At 42.4% G+C, this 18,886-nt stretch overlaps 1 protein-coding gene across 1 annotated transcript in view; it reads left to right on the top strand.

Moving 5' to 3' along the window:
• NCKAP5 (NCK associated protein 5) overlaps positions 1-18,886 on the top strand; it is a 904,891-nt gene that overhangs the window by 58,842 nt on the left and 827,163 nt on the right. The window contains exon 2 of the mRNA XM_084808715.1: positions 5,595-5,702. The gene's annotated coding sequence lies outside the window, so the exon portion shown is untranslated. The remainder of the gene's footprint in view (positions 1-5,594; positions 5,703-18,886) is intronic.

The following is an 18,886-nucleotide window of genomic DNA, read 5'->3' as shown; positions in this document are numbered from 1 at the left end:
AGAGCATTTCCCCCTACCCTCCCAGATGAGGATGGCTGATGACCCAGATTTTGTTTTTCTTTTGGTGTTTGTTGTTTTGATCCTTCCTTCCTCTGTAATGCATGGCTTTGGGAACTTGCTCAAGAGATGTCTGGATTGTTTGTTTATCCTATTTCTTGAATCATTAAAAGAATTTTAACATGAGGAGACTTGTCATTCTTGTTTGGTATTAATAAATGATCTGCTCATATACTAACGCCATTACTCTGTGTAGGTGAGGGGCTGGAGTTTCACAATGTTCATATATGCAAGATACAACTATGGGTGAGAAGGCTGATCTACAAGTACATTGCCACAAGTACCTAAAATTGGGCTAGGCACTGATCTAATAGATGACCTTCTACATGAGGGGATAACATTATCTCTAGATACAATGGATCTGCCACCACAGAAGATGAAAGACAAGGATATCAGCATACTCATAGGCTCAAATTATGTTTTCTGGGAGTCTGATGTCAATTTGTTGAAATTGACTTGTGGCCTACAGAGTAAATATAGCACCGCAAAATTGAACTTAGACTGTGGGAGTATACAGAGGAGTGAGGAAACGGGAGCAGGCTTCCTTAACTCTTGCAGAAAGCTTTTAGAGGAGACTACAAACAAAACATATGTTGGAATACTGTATCAAAGAACAGATATTGGCGATAAATACAATATATTACATTGGAGTTATCATAAGCAGATGAAGAATCCATCTATTTTGGCATCCTTTTCAAGTAGCGTACAGCCAGATGCAAAAACCTGGCATAAAGGCTACAGTCCACCTCCATTTTTATTTGTCCCTAGCTTCTAGTGTCTATATAGTATATTGCCTCTGGACGTGGATAGGAGCATAGGAAGATGCCTTATTATACTGAGTCAGATCATCTAGCTCAGCGTTGTTTACAGGTTAGATGCTATACTGACTGGCAGTGGCTCACTGCTGAACTACGCCTAAATGGTCCATTTAGCTGTCTTGGCTACTAGTGAATCATCATATTAATGTCCTACAAATAGTTAGCTATGTTCTCTGAATATATTAATGGATTTAAATTATGGATATAAAGGCCCTTAACATTCTTGTAGCAGAATTGCCCATCAGGGTAACCGTTTAGGGAAGGCAAGGTTGATATCACCCTTTTCTCCTCTTTGCTCCCTCCCCCTTTTTGGATCATATGGGATTAGTTCTCCAGATCTTCTATTCGTTTTATTTTTTTTTAAGGAATGGTTTGTTAAAAATGTTATAAATTACAGTATTCCAAGATATAAAAAGGAGCACAGCAAATGTTCTTAAAATACACTGCTTTGTGCAAGTTAACTTGCACAGATTTAAGAGTGGGCCTTTCAACATTGCGGAGAAATTTATACCTACAGCTCAGTTAACTTTTGTGTACCTCTTTCCAAAATCTTAAATGGTGTCCCTGTTGTTGATCATATCTTTCCTCCCTTCGCATGTTCAATATATGTCTTATGTAAACCGGGTGGTAATCTGTCCTCTCCAGCTGAAATGTCTAAGCTCACTTTACCTGTAAGGTGGAAAGAACAGCTTGAACAGCGGAGAGAGTGCTGCCAATTCAGAAAATTTATCGTGACAAATATAATAAAGACTGTGTTGCTTGTTTTGAATTGAAGCTTTCTTCTGAAGCTTCTAATCTCACTGAAAACTTTATCACATGATATGAAACTGTACCTCTGAGCTCAGATTTTCAAGTGAAGTTGCAAAGGCATTTGATAGATAAGTAGTATGCTATGCAGTTTATTTATATCAGACTACAAACAGTTTTTCCTTTTTAAAGTTCAGGGGGAAATGTTCAAGGCAGCAGCACAGAAAACAATCTGGACAAAAGAAGAGAAAAGCCTGCACCTTCTTTTCAGCCCCCATGGGAAAAAAAAGAAAGATACCTTGTGCCTTTGAAAAAAGATAATGGAAAATGATGTCGCTTATTCTCTACTACCTTTATCCCAACTAAAGTACCCATTATCTATTTAACATAGACCAAGGTATGTTTTCCCTGTTTCATAAAGGCTTCTGAAGTAGAAGTTGTAGAACAATGATTCTTAAACTCTGTCACCAGCTATCTATGACAGGGGTGGGCAGACTTCCGGCTTTCAGGCTTTACTTTTAAAAAATCATTATTTATTAGAACTCCAGGATCCACCAACCAGAGACTGGTGCAAAGGGTGTATGCTTAGATTTAAAGAATTCTAAACTCAGGAATTAAATTTCAGTACCAGAACTGAACAGCACTCACAGTCCTTCCACACAAAAACCCACCCCTGGTTACCCCAAGTTTTCTTCATTTTAGCAGTATTCAATTGTGGAAGGGAGTTTTAATTTTCCAGATTTACATTTATATCACAAGGCCTGACTCATCTCTCAGACATAGGAATGGCCATATCTTGGGCGCTTTTAAATTAATTTTATTTGGCACCATTTTGTAAATGGATGGCCTTTTATTTCATTCCGTTTATACAGTTCTATATCACCCAGTAGCCAAAACTCTCTGGGTAGTTTACAAAAACAACAACAATATAATGACATAATATAAAACCATTTACATACATATATATCAAACAAATCTGAACAATCAAATAATAAAAATCCCAGGACCCAACTGGGTCTAGACGTATCTGCAAAGGAAAAACAATTCCACCTACCATAACAGAGGCCAGGAATGTGTGGCATATACTAGCTTGCCAATTCCAGTTTGATCCCTATGCACATTCCAAATTGACTCTTTGGTGTAATCCAGACTTAAACATAGATGGGCATAAAGTTCTTTGGGGGAAAGTTAGTTGGCGGAGTATGGAATCAATACCCTTGATCAACTCATAGGAAGGTCTGGAATTTTTTTGCTGAATTTGCAGAACTACAAAGTTGGTATAACCTACCAACTTCTTCTAGCTGGCATCATTTATAATTAAGGGTGCAATCCTATGCGTGTTTAGACAGAGCTGGCTGGAGAATGCTGGGAGTTGTAGGGCTTTTTTCTGTCTAAACACGCATAGGATTGCACCCTAAAACATCTTTAGTGTCTGTTTTTTGATCTTCAGTTCTCAGTGCATCTGCATCCACTTCTCTCTTGGAAGATTTGATTGGTGTCTTCCAAACCTCTAAACCCACAATACACCTATATAAAATATAACTTGTTGTCATAACTAAAATTGACACAAAGTATTAGAAAGGAATGGAACAGAGATCTGGAACATCCCATACAGATTAATCAGTGGAAGGCTGCCCTTGCCTTGTGTGTATGAGTTTTTTTTGACATGAAATTAAAACTAAAACAGTAGAAGCTGTTACTTTGCGGAATCTATATGGAAATGGAATGAGAAGCACTTTCTGGTTATATCTGGATTATCTTGAAATTGCTTTAGTCCATCAGGGACACCCAAAGCAGGAAAAGCAGAGTATACAGCAACTAAAAACCAGCTTTCACAGGTCACATGAAAGCGTTTCTCATTCCAGGTGGAGGGAGTAGAACTGAACATCATCAACCCCATCAACCCTGCTCAGCAAATGTGTGTGTGTGTGTGTGTGTGTGTGTGAGACAGAGAGAGAGAGAGAGAGAGAGAGAAGAGGAGGAGGCTTTCCTGCAGAAACAAGAGTTTGGGGTTGGGGAAGCAGAGGCTAGCAGAACGAGGCAACTCCAGCCCTTTCCCTCCATGTAGGATATCTGCCCCTGGGCTAGCTATTCACAATCTGTCATGCACAATAAAGAATACACAGATGGGAAGGAGGGGGGCAGCCAGTAGCGGGAGCCTTCCATAGCGACATTTCGCAGCTCTGCAATCTGCTGCAAAGTAAATAATACAAGGAGCAGAAGGAGAATGGGTGGCCCCTGCCAGGAGACCCCCTTTAGCTCCATGAGGTTCAGTCCTATTCATGTGTCTTCTCAGAAGTAAACCTCACACCATTCAAGGGAGGCAGTGTGCCTGAGTTTTGCAGCCCTGAAGTGTCATCCTGTGCCTTTTTACTTGGGAGCAAGTCCCATTGGATTCAGTGGGACTTACTCCCTGGGAAGAGCACAGAAGATTGTAGCCTTGCTCTGTCTGCATTCCCTTTCCATGGCTGGAACTTTATTTACCACAAACCTTCCCCCCTCCCCTTTTCTGTACAGCCTGGGATTGCCAGGTGTGAATCTCATACCAGGATCATATTCGAACTTAACTGGCTGGAGGCTGGGAGAAGACAGGAAGTGCACTTTTATGAATGGGAAATAGGGGCTAGTTACTGTGAATGGCGAAAGCTACTACTGTGCAATTGTGAAGGCTAGGAACAGTGCTGTAGTGCTTTTATGAATTGGAAAGGCAGGGTAGTTACTCTGACTGGCGAAACCAACAACTGAGCAATTCCGAAACCTTGCTGCAGCACTGTCATGAATGGGAAAGGCAGGCTAGTTACTTTGACTGGTGAAAGAAATTACTTTGCTGTCCTGACTCCTTGAAAATGAGCAACTGCAGTATTGTGAATGGGAAACACAGTCTGCAGACTGTGCTTCTACTGCCAACAGGGAAAAAGAGTGAATGGGAGGGGGGAAGGGGAAAGGGGCCGCCCCACCCCTTGACCACATCACTGCCAGGTCACAGCCACATCACAGAGGCTGCCCAGGATTTAATGTGGGGGGACAGGGCACACTGTAGTGGAACTGCTGGGAGGCTTTCCAAAAATGCGGCTTTTCAAGAGGGAAGCTGCTAGTTGGCTGCAGATTGGTGACAGCATCATCAGTCACAAACGACTCTGATGTGCTCTCCCTCATTGAATCGGCCATGTGGATTGGCTTTTAATGTTTATTGGACAGTTCAGCATCTTTTCAAAAAGAACTTATCCACATGAGCTACATGTTCACATCGTGGTGATGATTTTGTATTGCTAGTTCATATGATATGGGTATGCCCAGTGGCTGCTCTCTTTCAGGTTGAAATTATTGTGCTTCTTAATTTAGTTTTGGAGACCTTGTTGAAATGTATGGATGTACAGGTATTCTTGAATTATATTCCCAATCTTTGGGAACTGGTAGATGGGCAATGCAAATAGATTCTGAGAGCACTCATGGCTGCTAAAAGACTGGTTCTCCAGCATTGGAAATATAAGTTTCCTCCACTAATTATATAGTGGACTGAGGATCTCACCAGCCTCTCTATATTTGAGTGAGCGGCTTACTATAAAAAACAACTCCACACACCCAGCAGACATTTGAATTGCATGGAAGGACTTGTATGTTTTACCTGTTCCTTTTTTTAAAGTCATGATTAATGCAAATAGAAATGATCTATTAACTAGTCCTGTGCTGAAAAATTAATCCACATTTTTAACCCCTTTCATTCAATTTGATAGAAAAGAAATTGCTTTCAAAAGGAAATGCAAAGGTGAAGAACATTTTGGAGAAATTCTTATAGAACAGGTTCAGAGTTCTTGTACCAACCTTGCATGAGGTGGGAGTATCCTGACTTTCATTGTACAATCATCTCTCTGGCAGCCAGTAGCCTCTCCGGCTCCCACAAGTCAATTAAACCCCAGAGGAAGACATTATGAGGTAACTCCTCCTGCATGGTTTTTTTTTTTTTTTTTTCAGATCAGGAAGTGTGGGAAGCCAAGGAGGTTGCACAGTGATGGAAAAACATGTAATAGAAGGAAAAACACATATATAGAACCTTCAGCCAAGCCACCTCACAGAGATAAGGTAACTCAAAAGCACCACCAAAATGAATTCTACATACATTCTAAAGCACCCTGAGAATGAGGCAAAACCCCGAAAGCCTCTTTCATAGGGTTGGCAGAGAATTTCTCCCCGAAACTTCGGGGGGCTGAGCGCCAACGTGTTCGGCCCCCCAAACAAGTTTCGGGGAGAAATTCTCCACACACCCCCCGCACCCCGCACCCCCCCGGGACGGGACTTACCTTTGGCAAATGTCCCTCCCGGCGGCGGGTCCGGCCGGCGGTTCAGCGGGTCTTTGTCTGGGGCGGGAGCGGCAGCCAGTCTTTTGACCGGCTGCCGCCGCCGCCATTCCAATAAAAGAAAAAAAAAACACGCCCCTGTGATAGACTACGTGACGATTAACGTAGCCTATCACGGCTAGATTTGCAAAGTCAGCTGTGATAGGCTACGTAAATCGTCACGAAGCCTATCACGGGTGACTTTAAAAAAAAAAAAAAAAGCGCGTACGGATAATGGCAGCCCCCATAGGGAGCCGCCATTCCCGTTCCTTATTTGGTCGCTGTAGTCTACGTAAAGATTACGTAGACTACGGCGACCAAATAAGGAATGCGAGTGGCGGCTCCCTATGGGGGCCGCCATTGCGTACGCGCTTTTTTTTTTTTAAGTCACCCGTGATAGGCTACGTGACGATTTACGTAGCCTATCATGGCTGACTTTGCAGATCTAGCCGTGATAGGCTACGTAAATCGTCACGTAGCCTATCACGGGGGCGTTTTTTTTTTTAACTTTTTAGTTCGCGGGCGAGGCGAGGCACCTCCTCCCCAGCCTGAATTTCGGCCGAGCGAGGCGGGAAGCCTCCCCCCCGGCCTGAATTTCAGCCGGGCGAGGCGGGAAGCCTCCCCCCCCGGCCTGAACTTCGCGGGGGGAGCAGCGAAGCGCCTCCCCCCCACCACAAAAAGCTTCGAGGACAGGTAAGGGACTTTCGTGCACCCCTACTCTTTCATGGCAAAATAAAACTTTTGTGAAATTGGAGGATAGGTTTTGCACAGAACTAAATCTACTTCTTCCCCAGAACTGGATAAGACATTACACTGCCCACACCTACTACACAGCTTTCAGGAAAGGAACGTATATAAGCATATGCATTAGAGACATTTTTCTGCAAACATTTCTGAGCCTATTCTCTGTTTTAACTCCCCTCTAGAAATAGAAGGGCATTTTTCAGAATGTTTTTCAAATATTTGTGTGTGTGTGTGTGTGTGTGTGTGTGTGTGTGGGGTGGCTTCCCCCACATGCCTCAGAATGTCAGTAGGTCTGGGGAATTGTGGAGGATGCAAAATGGGGCCAGACTGCCAGCACATTTACTGCAGTTGTTACTTGTAATGGCAGTGCAAAAAACAAAAACCTTTGGGGAAAAGAGAATGTAGCTCTGCTACAACCACTGCTAATGGTGAGCCACACCTCTGAGAAATGGTTGGAGAATCTCCTCCATCTGGAGAAATTTGGTGAAATGGTCTCCTTATTTTCTCTGTCCACAAACAGGGTGGACAATTCTGAGAGGCCATTTGCACAGCTTTACTGTTGACTCAATAAATCTTCCCCTTCCTTTCCCTTTCCTTTTCCCTTTCATTTCCCCCCAATTTGCATGTTCAGTTCACATTGTTTAACAAAACTCAATAAAAATAGAAATAATATTTTTTTAAAGTTTCATATCACTTGTCTAAATTCACCAGCAGTGAAACAGAGCGGAAACAGAGTTCCTTCAAGCTTTAGTGTCAGAAAAGGTGCAAAAAAGGGTATCCAAAATGATCAAGGCACCGGAGCAACTCCCCTCTGAGGAAAGGTTCAGGCTCTCTAGCTTAGAAAAATGGAGTGTAATGGGGGACCTGATAGAGGATTATAAAATAATGCATTGTGGCGAGAGAATGGATAGAAAGAAGTTTTTCTCCCTCTCCCACAATACTAAAACTTGGGGCCATCTAAAGAAGCTGAATGGTGTGAGATTCAGGTCAGATAAAAGGAAGTACTTCTTCACACAGAGCATAGTCAAATTATGGAATTTGCTACCACAAGATGTAGTGATGACCACTGTCACGGAGAGCCTTAAAAGATTAAAAGGATGCTGCCCTGAGAGGGTTTTACCCTTAACGGTGGCCTAAAAATAATTTAAATAACTAAAAATTTAAAAATTAGACAAATTCATAGAGGCTAAGATTATCAGTGGCTACAAGCCATAATGGCTATGCTTCTCAATATCAGTTGCTGGGGAACATGAGCAGGAGGGTGCTATTACACTCATGACCTGCGTGGGGGCTTCCTATGAGCATCTGGTTGGCCACCGTGGGAACAGAATGCTAGATTATTTAGGCCTTTGGTCAGATCCAGCACAGAACATCTTAGATTCATAAATGGAGGTGATTGGTTATATATTTGTTTAATTTTTTAAAAAGAGAAGCAAAAAATACATTTCTTGTAATTTGGAAAAGGAGAGAAATCTTCCTTCCTCCAAGAGGAAAAGGGCAGAGGATAACTTTGTGAGCTTTATTTTCTTGAAAGAACTCTTTTGTTAACTCTAAGCAAAATAGTTAACTCCCTCCTATTGTTTGTTGCTGTAAAACTATGTCTCTGATGCATGTTGTCAGATAGTTCCTAGCTTGCTACACATCACCCCATCTGTTGTATATATTCAAAAGGGTACCAGACATAAAACTGTCAGGATAAAATAAATTATTCATTATCTTTAAGCTGTTCCGATTTTTGATAGCAGAAGCACGATTAAATTTGTGATAGACAAAGATGATACTAAGAGATTTTTTTCTTTGGGAAAACACATTTTTCTTCATGTTTCATAAGTGATATCTTTGGTGGGTCTCATGTGCACAAATGAGTGCAGCAACCTCACACATATGTGCTAGATGCACATATGGGGCGGTATCCAAAGGTGTCATTCCACAAACTCAAATAGCACTAGTGGAGCTCTGCTGAATATTTCCATTGCACAAGCAGTTGCCCATTAGTCTTACACAACCAGTTATGCAAGCAGTTGCGCAGTCGGTTGCACAATGGGTTGTGCAAGAGTTATGCACAACTGGTGGCGCAATGGCTCATGCAAGCATATTGCACAACTGCTTGTGCAACTGTGCTTGCGTAAACTTTAGTTGGATTCTCCTCTTGCGCCTATTTCTGAAGCTATTCTGCACTAACAGAATGACACAGTTTGATACCATCCAAAGTGATCTATTTTGGATCAGGACCATAAGCACATCTCCAAGCAGAATAGCAGAATAGTCAACTTTGTGCCTTTTCACATTCATCGGAGCCATCACACAAGTATCATCAAGAGCGGGGAGCGTGACCAGGCAACACTTACACTGAGGAATTGCTTATGAGAACTGGAGCCTCTACAAAGGGACAATATGTATGGCCAGCGCAATATAGCTCTTTCCTGGTGGCATCATTTCTCACTAACCACTTGCGTATGAATGTAGAGTAGACCCCGATGCAACTCCTAAATAATGTGGGTCTGGGCTATAACTAAGGAGCTGGACAATGTATAAGCAGCGAGTGTTGAAGGGCATTCAAAGGGAGTTTTAGGCAGCACATAAGTAGCAGGGAATGAGGAAGTGTGCCCTATAGTGCCATGAGACCATTCTCTTCTCTGTAAAAGTGGAACAGCCTCTGAGAAGTTTTGTCATTACATGGACCTGATGCACAGGCAGGCATATTCAAAGAATGCTAGGATTGAAATGGGAACACCATTAACCAGTTATATTCCTCTATCACCTGGAAACAATATTTCATTACTTTACTACCATGATCACTGCCTCTGTAAACCTATCCTATGCATGTTTACTCAGACATTAGTCCTGCTGTGTTCAATGGGGCTTACTGTCAGGTAAGCATGCCGAGGACTGCAGCCCAAAAGAATCAGATTCTTTTCAGTTTATGTGGCTGTGTAGAAGGAAGCTGATATGTTCATGGGACTTCAGATTTGGTAGCAATATCTGGTCATTCCCCCAGATACTTTAATGTCCATGAGCTTTTACTTGTTTCTGATTTTTTAAAGTTCTAATCCAAGAGGAGTTTTTTTAATATATATATGCTTTACTTTAGGTAATATCCATGGGATATACTTCACTTTCTGGGTTATCATGATGTGCAAACTGGACCATTATCTCAGTAGAAGTGAACTTCTATGCTAGGTCAGACTAGACCAACAGTTTACTACAACAAACTTTGGTTTGGATAGTTTTGTTTCTCCTTCCAGACTGTCTGTAATCAACTACATACACCTGAAGTGAACCGCCTGTGTTTATAAATGAGTTCTTGTTGGAACAATAAACAAATCTTACATTCCAAGCAAAGGAGCCTAAGACCAGGCAGAGCAATAATGTTTCAGTTCAGTGAAGCTCATAGTTCTGATGACTGGATTGGGAGCTAAAGTGGTGGTATAATTGGAAATCTATTTATACCTGTAAGATTACTTATCACCTTTATGGCACATTTCATCTTGAAAGGGTTCCATGAACATTATTAAGAACCATGGCAGGGCTACTTAGTCACACACCAAGTGAACTTACTTCAGTTATACAAGGACAGATACACAACACTAGCAAGTGGGATATACTGATGATTCTTTGAAATAAGGAACACACTACTTATTCCTTTAAATGTATTCCCACTACTTATTCCTTTAAATATATTCTTAGAATAAAATAATGTATAGCTTTGAAAAATGCTTAAAATTTAAATAGAAGTTAGATGTAAAATATATAAAGTAGTTGAATCCTATGGTATCTCATGCAAAGCAAAAGAAAAGGGAAGAGAAAACCTGAAAGAGCTCTTATTGCAAGCTCGGCAGTACATCAAAGCACTTCACAAAACTGTGACAGTCCTGCTTTGCCAGTGGAGCTGCACAATGGACAGCCATCCATGAGTCAGATGTTAGTGGGGAGCAGCTGTAATGACAGAAGGGCAAGGAAGTGGTAACACTGAACAAAATTCTCATCCACATCACCAGACCTAGGAAATCCTACCTTCCAGCAGCTAGTGCAGCAGCTACGAAACTCAATCTGTTGTAGAGGCCCAAAGAACCTCTACATGTTACAGGAGGAAGCACAAATAGCAGTGCTGTGCTTTGGGATGTCAGAGAATTCCTCCATGGATCTCGGTGAGGCCAAATGCCAGGGCATTCGGCCCCCCGAAATCCGTGGTGGAAGGAAGCGCCCCTGCCCCCCCGCCCTGTGAAATGGGCCCAGAACGGAGCACCTACCTGCTGCCGTCTGTGCTGACTTGCAAATGGCGGCCGTGTCTGTGGCCGCCATTCACTTCTTCCATATAGCCGTGATAGGCTACGTAAATACTTACGTAGCCTATCACGGCTAACGCAGGGACGCCATTTGTGTCCCTGCGGAAGCCACGATAGGCTACTACGTAAGTATTTACATAGCCTATCACAGCTTAACTAAGGGAATGCAAATGGCGGCGGCTATAGCGGCCGCCATTCGCGTTCCCTTTTTTTTGCCGTTTTAGCCTACGAAAATATTTATGTAGGCTATTATGGCAAACAAACAAAAAAATATTTTTAACAACAAAATAAATATTTACGTAGGCTAAAACGGCAAAAAAAAGGGAACGCGAATGGCGGCCGCCATAGCCGCCGCCATTTGCGTTCTCTTTTTTTGTTTTTTGTTTTTTGCCGTGATAGGCTACGTAAATATTTACGTAGGCTATCACAGAAAAATACAGGGACGCAAATGGCGGTGGCTTCGGCAGCTGCCATTTGCATCCCTGCAGGCTGCCCAGCGGCCGGATGTCCAGCTGCAGGCAGCCCCGGCCGGCAGCTCTGCGGAATCTCTGCGGAGCGGAGCCTGCTGGAGAGAATTTCAGGGGGAGGGCTGGAGAGAATTTCAGGGGGAGGGATGGAGCGCCTCCCCCCCACTGTGAATGTCACCCTTCGAAAAGGTAAGTGACTTTTGTACATCCCTAGCTGTGCTAAATATCCATTATGAGATGCACATTAGGCTTGTTCCTCTCAGGTATGGAATTTGTACATTAGAAAATAGCTGGCTCTTCTCCCCCCACCCTCTTTCAGACACGCCAGCATTCTTCAAATCATGCATAGCTTACTCAAGTGTAAGCATGAGCAGACCCAGTTTGGATTGGGACCATGGCAGTCTGGGAGAGGGGAAGCTTTCCCTCTTCCCATTTTCATCCTGAAGTTCCAGGTTGCAATAGTATACACACTTACCTGGTACCGCGTCCCCACTGAAATCAATGGGACTTATTTCTGAGTAGACATGCATAGGATTACACTGGCAGTGTTCTGTAAATGACTGATAGGCAGGCCAGTAAAATATTTATGGCCTTCTGGCTGAAATACATAATATGATCAAAACTAGATGAGGCTGGACAGCCATCTATCAGGGTTGCTCTGACTTGGATTCCTGCATTGAGCAGGGGGTTGGACTTGATGGTCTTATAGGCCCCTTCCAACCCTACTATTCTATGATTCTATTAATATTTTGGACCTAGTGACACAAAAGCCCAGTTCAGATGTAATGGCTGCCTCAGCAAAGCATAGTTTCTTCGACAATGAACAAGTGACAAGATTGAGTTTTCCTTTTCTCCCCTTCATTTCTTGCTGCAAGTTTGCTGCATTTGGCAACAGGTTTTATTCATTTTCCACTTTGTTGTTCTTTTTTACTGAAGCTGTATCTGCTTCATCTGGGGATACACAGGACTTGAAAATCCGCATTATCCCAAAGCTAGCCTGGGGCTCTGGGCAGTTCACACAGCTGTTTACAGTGAATTGTTTGGGTGGCTACTGGGTGGAGTCTCATCCACATCATCACTTAGGGAGCCTGTTCCCTCCTGCTTCCTCCCACTCTCACCTTTTTCCACCCTTTCTGCTTTCTTTGGCCAGTGTGTGTGTTAGAGCCTGCCTCCCCACAATTTTTAAAACTATTTTCCTCTAAAACTGCAGTAGCGACAGGAATAAATGAGCAGAACCTTGTTTTCATTTAACTTGGGGTGGTGGAACCATGGGATAGAGTAGTTCCTTCCTGGGGAGCTTTGCACTGCCTCCGTAGTGGTATTTGCGCCTTTCAAAGTATTTTAGAAGGTGGCCTAAAGTGTGATTTTGCTTAGCCACAACTGTGATCATCACTACTCAGTGTCATGCTGGCAGTGAGGTGTAATTTCGCTGTAGCGCTATAGCAAGTGTATGTATATGTATAGCTGTACTAATGTGCTATTACGCTGTGGCACTATAGCAATTATAGTATTTATATAATTGCTATATATTATATATTATATTATATAATATAATATAGTATTGTTGCACAAATGAGGTATTCCAATAGCTTTTAAATGCGCAGTTGCGGAGTCCTGCAGTAACTACTTTGGGAGCTGTGATCTGGCTGAGTATATCTATTCCTCAAGGCACTTTTACCAGTGTAAACCTAAGCCCCTGAAACCCTGTACTAGCTTGCCCAATAAATACGCTTTGGCATGCTCCTGCAGTAATGAGTTAATGTGAGATCAATACACTTTACTGTCTACAGTCAGCTGTGGTTGGTGAACCTGGAGAGCTTACTTCATGATGTAAGTATGCGCTAATGCGCTATTTCAGTGTTGTGCTTCCCGACCATCTGCTCCCATCGGTAGTACATGCCCTGGTCTCCTCTTGTTTAGACTACTGTAATGTGCTCTACGTGGGGTTACCCTTGAAGACGGTTCGGAAACTGCAGCTGGTACAGAACATGGCGGCTTGCCTAATTAAAGGCAGCCGCCGGCGAGATCACATCACTCCAGTGCTGAAGGAGTTGCACTGGTTACCAGTTGTTCCAGGCCAAATTCAAGGTGTTGGTTTTGACCTTTAAAACTATATATGGTTCTGGCCCAGCCTATCTTAAGGAGCGCCTCCAGCAGCACCAGACAGGCCGCTTAACAAGATCAGCCTCAGATGGCCTTCTCTCTGTCCCATCAGCCAGGACAGCTAGACTGGTGGGGACGAGGGAGAGGGCCTTTTCTGTGGTGGCCCCCGCTCTGTGGAACTCCCTCCCTAGGGAACTCCGTCATGCCCCCTCTTTAATGAGCTTCTGTCATGCATTAAAAACGTGGTTGTTCAGGCAGGCATTTGGGGTGGGTTAGGGTATTTTAGAAAATGTTTTTATTGTAGAATTTTATTGTTTTAAACTGTTTTATTGTATGTTGTGCATCGCCCAGAGTGGCTGGGTGACCAGCCAGATGGGCAATTAATAAATTTAATAATAAATAAAGAAAGAAAAATTATGCCTTACTTTTAAAAAAAGTTAGAATCTGCCTGTCAGAGCACACCTATACTTTGCGGTGAAGGCCACCAGAGTTTAGTGATAGGCATGGTGAAATAAATACCATGAGGTAGCTCCGAACTCCTGAACGGCCAGCTACAAAATGGCGGAAACACCGGGGAAACAGAGGCAGGGAAACATTGGGGAAACACCCCTTGACTGGGGTCAGTGAGGTCACAACCAGATGAAAGACACACCCTTGGGCAGGGCTATCATGCTGAAGTAGATGAAGAGGGTTAGTTCACACCATAACAGAATTGTAGACAAGCCGAATTAAGGAAAACAATCTGACTAAAAGTAGTCTCAGAAAAACCATTTTTTGGGTGAAAAACTCTGGGGTGGCTGTGGGATGGCCACTACATCATGTGCCCCAAACGACCTCCAAGTGCAGCAAACTCACAGCAAAACCCCTATGGGGCTAAGCTCCTGGTCCCCTAAACCACAATTTCCTGTGTCATCTGAACTGCGAAACTGTCGCTTAAGGGCTCTCCACAAACCAGTGCCACAGAAATGTAGACATCTAACACATATACGATTTCTTCCCTTATCCTACTGTTTTGTTGAGTCTGCAGGTTCTCTATTTTGTTTTGTTTTTTAAACCTGTTTGGGATTTCTCAGTGCTGGAGTTTGTCCACGTTTATGTTATCAACAGAGAATAGATATTAGTACACACAGTAGGACTTCCCCTTTATGTTGCCCTTGCAGTGATCTAAGTCATCACTTGATAAGATCAGCTTCTGGGGAAAAAGTCCAGACTTCTTTTGACTCCAGCTCAAGGCGTTTCTTTGAGGAGACTTTTTTGGGTACAAGAAAGTGGGACACACACTTGGGGCATTGCTAATTTGCCTCTCATGAGAACTGTTGCCTCGAAGACTTGAAGCTGTTATACGACTCGTTTCGCACTTAAACAGCCAACTAGTTTCAAGTCCCAGTCTCAGGAGGAGTGAAAAGTCAGTACTTTCTTGTCTTACCAGCTACCACAAGCTGAATGGCTGTCTTTGTCACTTACAGCCTGATCTTCACCCTTTTTACTCAGAAGAAAGTCCCACTGATTTCAGTACAATTTACATGGGAATTTAAGTATGTTTACAGACCCAAATCTCCTTTGCTGTTTTTATATACTCACCTTAAACATATTTTACTACAAAGGATTAAATGCTCAATGAAGTTAGATATGAGACATTAAACCTACAAGTCATTTAAAAATGTTTGTGTGATGATGAACAAATTAAAACCCATCCATTTTTCTCCCACTGCAGCATTTAGCAGACTATCTTAAATTTCAAAGCAATCCTGACATCTGTGCTAGCTTCGTGTATGCATCTATATAATATTTATATACACACAGAGTCATACCAGAAGCATGCAGTGGTAAAAAAGAATTTTAAATGCTGCATTTATTTATTTATTTATTTATTCTCACTAGACCTTGTGTCCTTGTTATTCCTTTTATTTTTCTGACTGGCAAGGATATGATTCTTATGGAAACTTGGCTTCATGGTCCTAAGGAAAGCATAGTTTAGATAATCGCAAGTATTTACATATGTATAAGTGAAATTCCTACTAAGCTCCCAGATTGTGCTTCAGGGCAGACAGTGGTGCCTCCCCACCCCTTGCAGTTCCTCTTTTCTTTTTTGACAGCCAGTTAATAAAGACTCAACAATAAGCAGCTGCTTGTGATGTCATTTGGGACTTTGTCCACAGAGCTTGTATTTACAAGTACAGAGCAGCAGAAAAGCGAACTGGCAGCAAACTTTATGTCTGCAGCTACAGTAGGACTTTCAACTGTGCTCTTGATGAACTTGAGAGCTAACTTGGTACTCCTTACCAGAGATCTTTAAGGCTTGGTAAATAAACACAGCATCCACTCGAGAGATTTCTGGACTGCAGAAAACTTTCATATGGCTTGGATTTCTCTAGAATTGGAGCATGTTTTAATTGAACAACAAGTAAGGGGCTATTATTATTATTTCATTGTTCTAACAATCCATCATTTGCATTGCTTTATTTCTTTTTAATATTACTGTATTTATTATGTTTCAGCCTCTTTACTGGGGTTTGCTTTTAATTATAATAGTAGCAAGTATGCTGCTATTAGGCAGAATTATTGGCAGACATTTCAATATGCTTTATCCATTTTCTCATAAACTAGAAGTGTTGGAGATGAGCAAGTTGATTCTAACTTATCTGTTTGCATGTTTATAGCTATGTTAAGTTGCCTCTTTTCAGGCTAATAGTTCCATCGGTGTACAGTTTTAAGCCTAATATCAGCACGAATATTTTGTCATCAGCTAAGTGGAGAACTTGAAAATTACCACCCACCCCTTGTGGTTTCTGTGTTAAAGCTCTGATTATGTTAGAATTAGCATTTCAAAGTCGTATTGCCTGCTCTGACATAATTAGGCTTATAAAAGATACAGACTATGTGTCTCTATCCTGATCTCCAGTACAAGTTTTGAAAAGTTAAGGCACCACAAAATGTTAAGTGCTTGAAACTGTCCTAGTAAAAGCCATTTTTACAAAGAGCTAAATGCTGAGGTTTGGCTGATTTTATTGATAACTGGATGGGACTGAGTTCAGTGAAGGAACAGTCAATTTCAGAATGCTTGGCTTCATCAAAGAAGATTACAAATGAAGGTGCATGAATATTTCCAGAGGACATGTAGGAAGCTGGGATTTTGCCTTTCCTTTCATCCTTCCCCACAGGGCAAGCCTTACAGGGCAATCCTATGTTTGTTGACATGGAAGTGTACTGGAAGGCTTACTCCCTTGTAAGTCTGGTGCAATCCCATGCACAATCCCATGCACATGTTGGGACTTATTTCTGGCTGAACATGCATAGAATTGCACTGTTAGGCTGCAATCCTATGCACACTTTCTTGAGAGTAAGTTCCATTGAACTCAATGGGGCTTACTTCTAACTAGATATGTATAGGATTGCTGGTTAGTCTGCACAGTCCCTATAAAAGTCTAGCAGAAATGGCATCAGTGGCCAGTATACCTTCTGCAATGCCTCCTCATTCCTTCTCACTGTACAGGACTTGCTGCTTTGAGGAGATGGTCTGGATTCCCTCACATATCTTATATGGTCCCTCACACCCTCTCTCTACTCTCTCCATTAAGAGTTTTAAATAAATATCAAATCCTTACAGTTAACATAGCCTTCCATTTCTATTTGTCTCTGTCCCTTTTATTTTCATAATACTTACAGACCACTAGGGGCAAATTGTTCACACATCTTCCATTACTTGTCATCTCTCACCCCTGAGAATTCTAGCTTACACAGCACAGCATTTAAGGAGAGCTAGGTGAAGACAGGCATGTATGTGTGCCAAAGCCCACACATCTTCAGGCCTCAGTGAAGCCAACTTTCTTCAACCTAGGCCCAGTCTACTCATCAGTAATGTGTTAAGTGAATTTCTCATTGTTTTCCTGTTCTTCTTTTTGTCCCCACTTTGGGTCTCCCCTTTATAATTGCTTGAAGCTTTTTTTATCTCTTCAACCATGGAAATCCCAAGACTCTACTGCCCGTAGATATAATAATTAAGAAGAAATCCTCTGTTTACCTTAGGGCTTTTCCACACAAGGCATTTATTGTTCGTTCATCATCCCCTCCTCACAGTTGTTTATGGGTTCTTTAGATGACTTCATGACCCTCCAGTTTTGCTTCTGTGTCTAACTAGCTCTTTTGGCAATTTTTTTTAGAGCAGGGAAAATGCAGCATTTAATTGTGAAAGCAAAAGAAAGCGCAATTTCCTCTTGTATTTGTTGTTGTTGTTCAGTCGTGTCTGACTCTTTGTGACCCCATGGACCATAGCACGCCAGGCCTTCCTGTCCTGCGCTCTCTCCCGGAGCGTGCTCAAGTTCATATTCATTGCATCCGTGATGCTATCTAGCCATCTCATCCTCTGCCGTCCCCTTCTCCTTTTGCCTTCAGTCTTTCCCAGCATCAGGGTCTTTTCCAGGGAGTTTTCTCTTCGCATTAGGTGGCCAAAATATTGGAGCTTCAGCTTCATTATCTGTCCTTCCAATGAGCACTCAGGGTTGATTTCCTTTAGGATGGACTGATTTGACCTCCTTGCAGTCCAGGGCACTCGTAAGAGTCTTCTCCAGCACCACAGTTCGAAAGCATCAATTCTTCGGCGCTCAGCCTTCCTTATAGTCCAGCTCTCACAGCCATACATTACTACTGGGAAAACCATAGCTTTGATTAGACGGACCTTTGTCGGCAAGGTGATGTCTCTGCTTCTTACTATGCTGTCTAGGTTGGCCATAGCTTTCCTCCCAAGGAGCAAGCGTCTTTTAATTTCATGGCTACAGTCACCGTCTGCGGTGATCTTGGAGCCCAAGAAAGTAAAATCTGTCACTGCTTCCATTTCTTCCCCTTCTATATGCCAGGAAGTGATGGGGCCAGATGCCATGATCTTAGTTTTTTTAATGTTGAGTTTCAAACCAGCTTTTGCACTCTCCTCTTTCACCCTCAACAAGAGGCTCTTGAGATCCTCTTCGCTTTCTGCCATTAGGGTGGTATCGTCTGCATATCGGAGGTTGTTGATAATTCTCCCAGCAAACTTAATTCCGACCTCTGATTCATCCAACCCGGCATTTCTCATGATGTACTCTGCACAGAAGTTAAATAAGCAGGGTGACAATATGCAGCCTTGTCGTACTCCTTTCCCAATTTTGAACCAATCGGTTGTTCCATGTCTGGTTCTTACTGTTGCTTCTTGACCCTCGTACAGGTTTCTCAGGAGACAGGTAAGGTGGTCTGGTACTCCCATCACTTTAAGAATTTGCCACAGTTTGTTGTGATCCACACAATCAAAGGCTTTAGCGTAGTCAATGAAGCAGAAATAGACGTTTTTCTGGAATTCT

This window comes from Heloderma suspectum, chromosome 1 (genome assembly GCF_057233095.1).
Source record: "Heloderma suspectum isolate Gila_16-S chromosome 1, 16-S_ref, whole genome shotgun sequence".
Taxonomy (NCBI): domain Eukaryota; kingdom Metazoa; phylum Chordata; class Lepidosauria; order Squamata; family Helodermatidae; genus Heloderma; species Heloderma suspectum.
The sequence above is the reverse complement of the archived record's forward strand: the minus strand, read 5'-3'. Positions and strand labels throughout refer to the sequence as shown.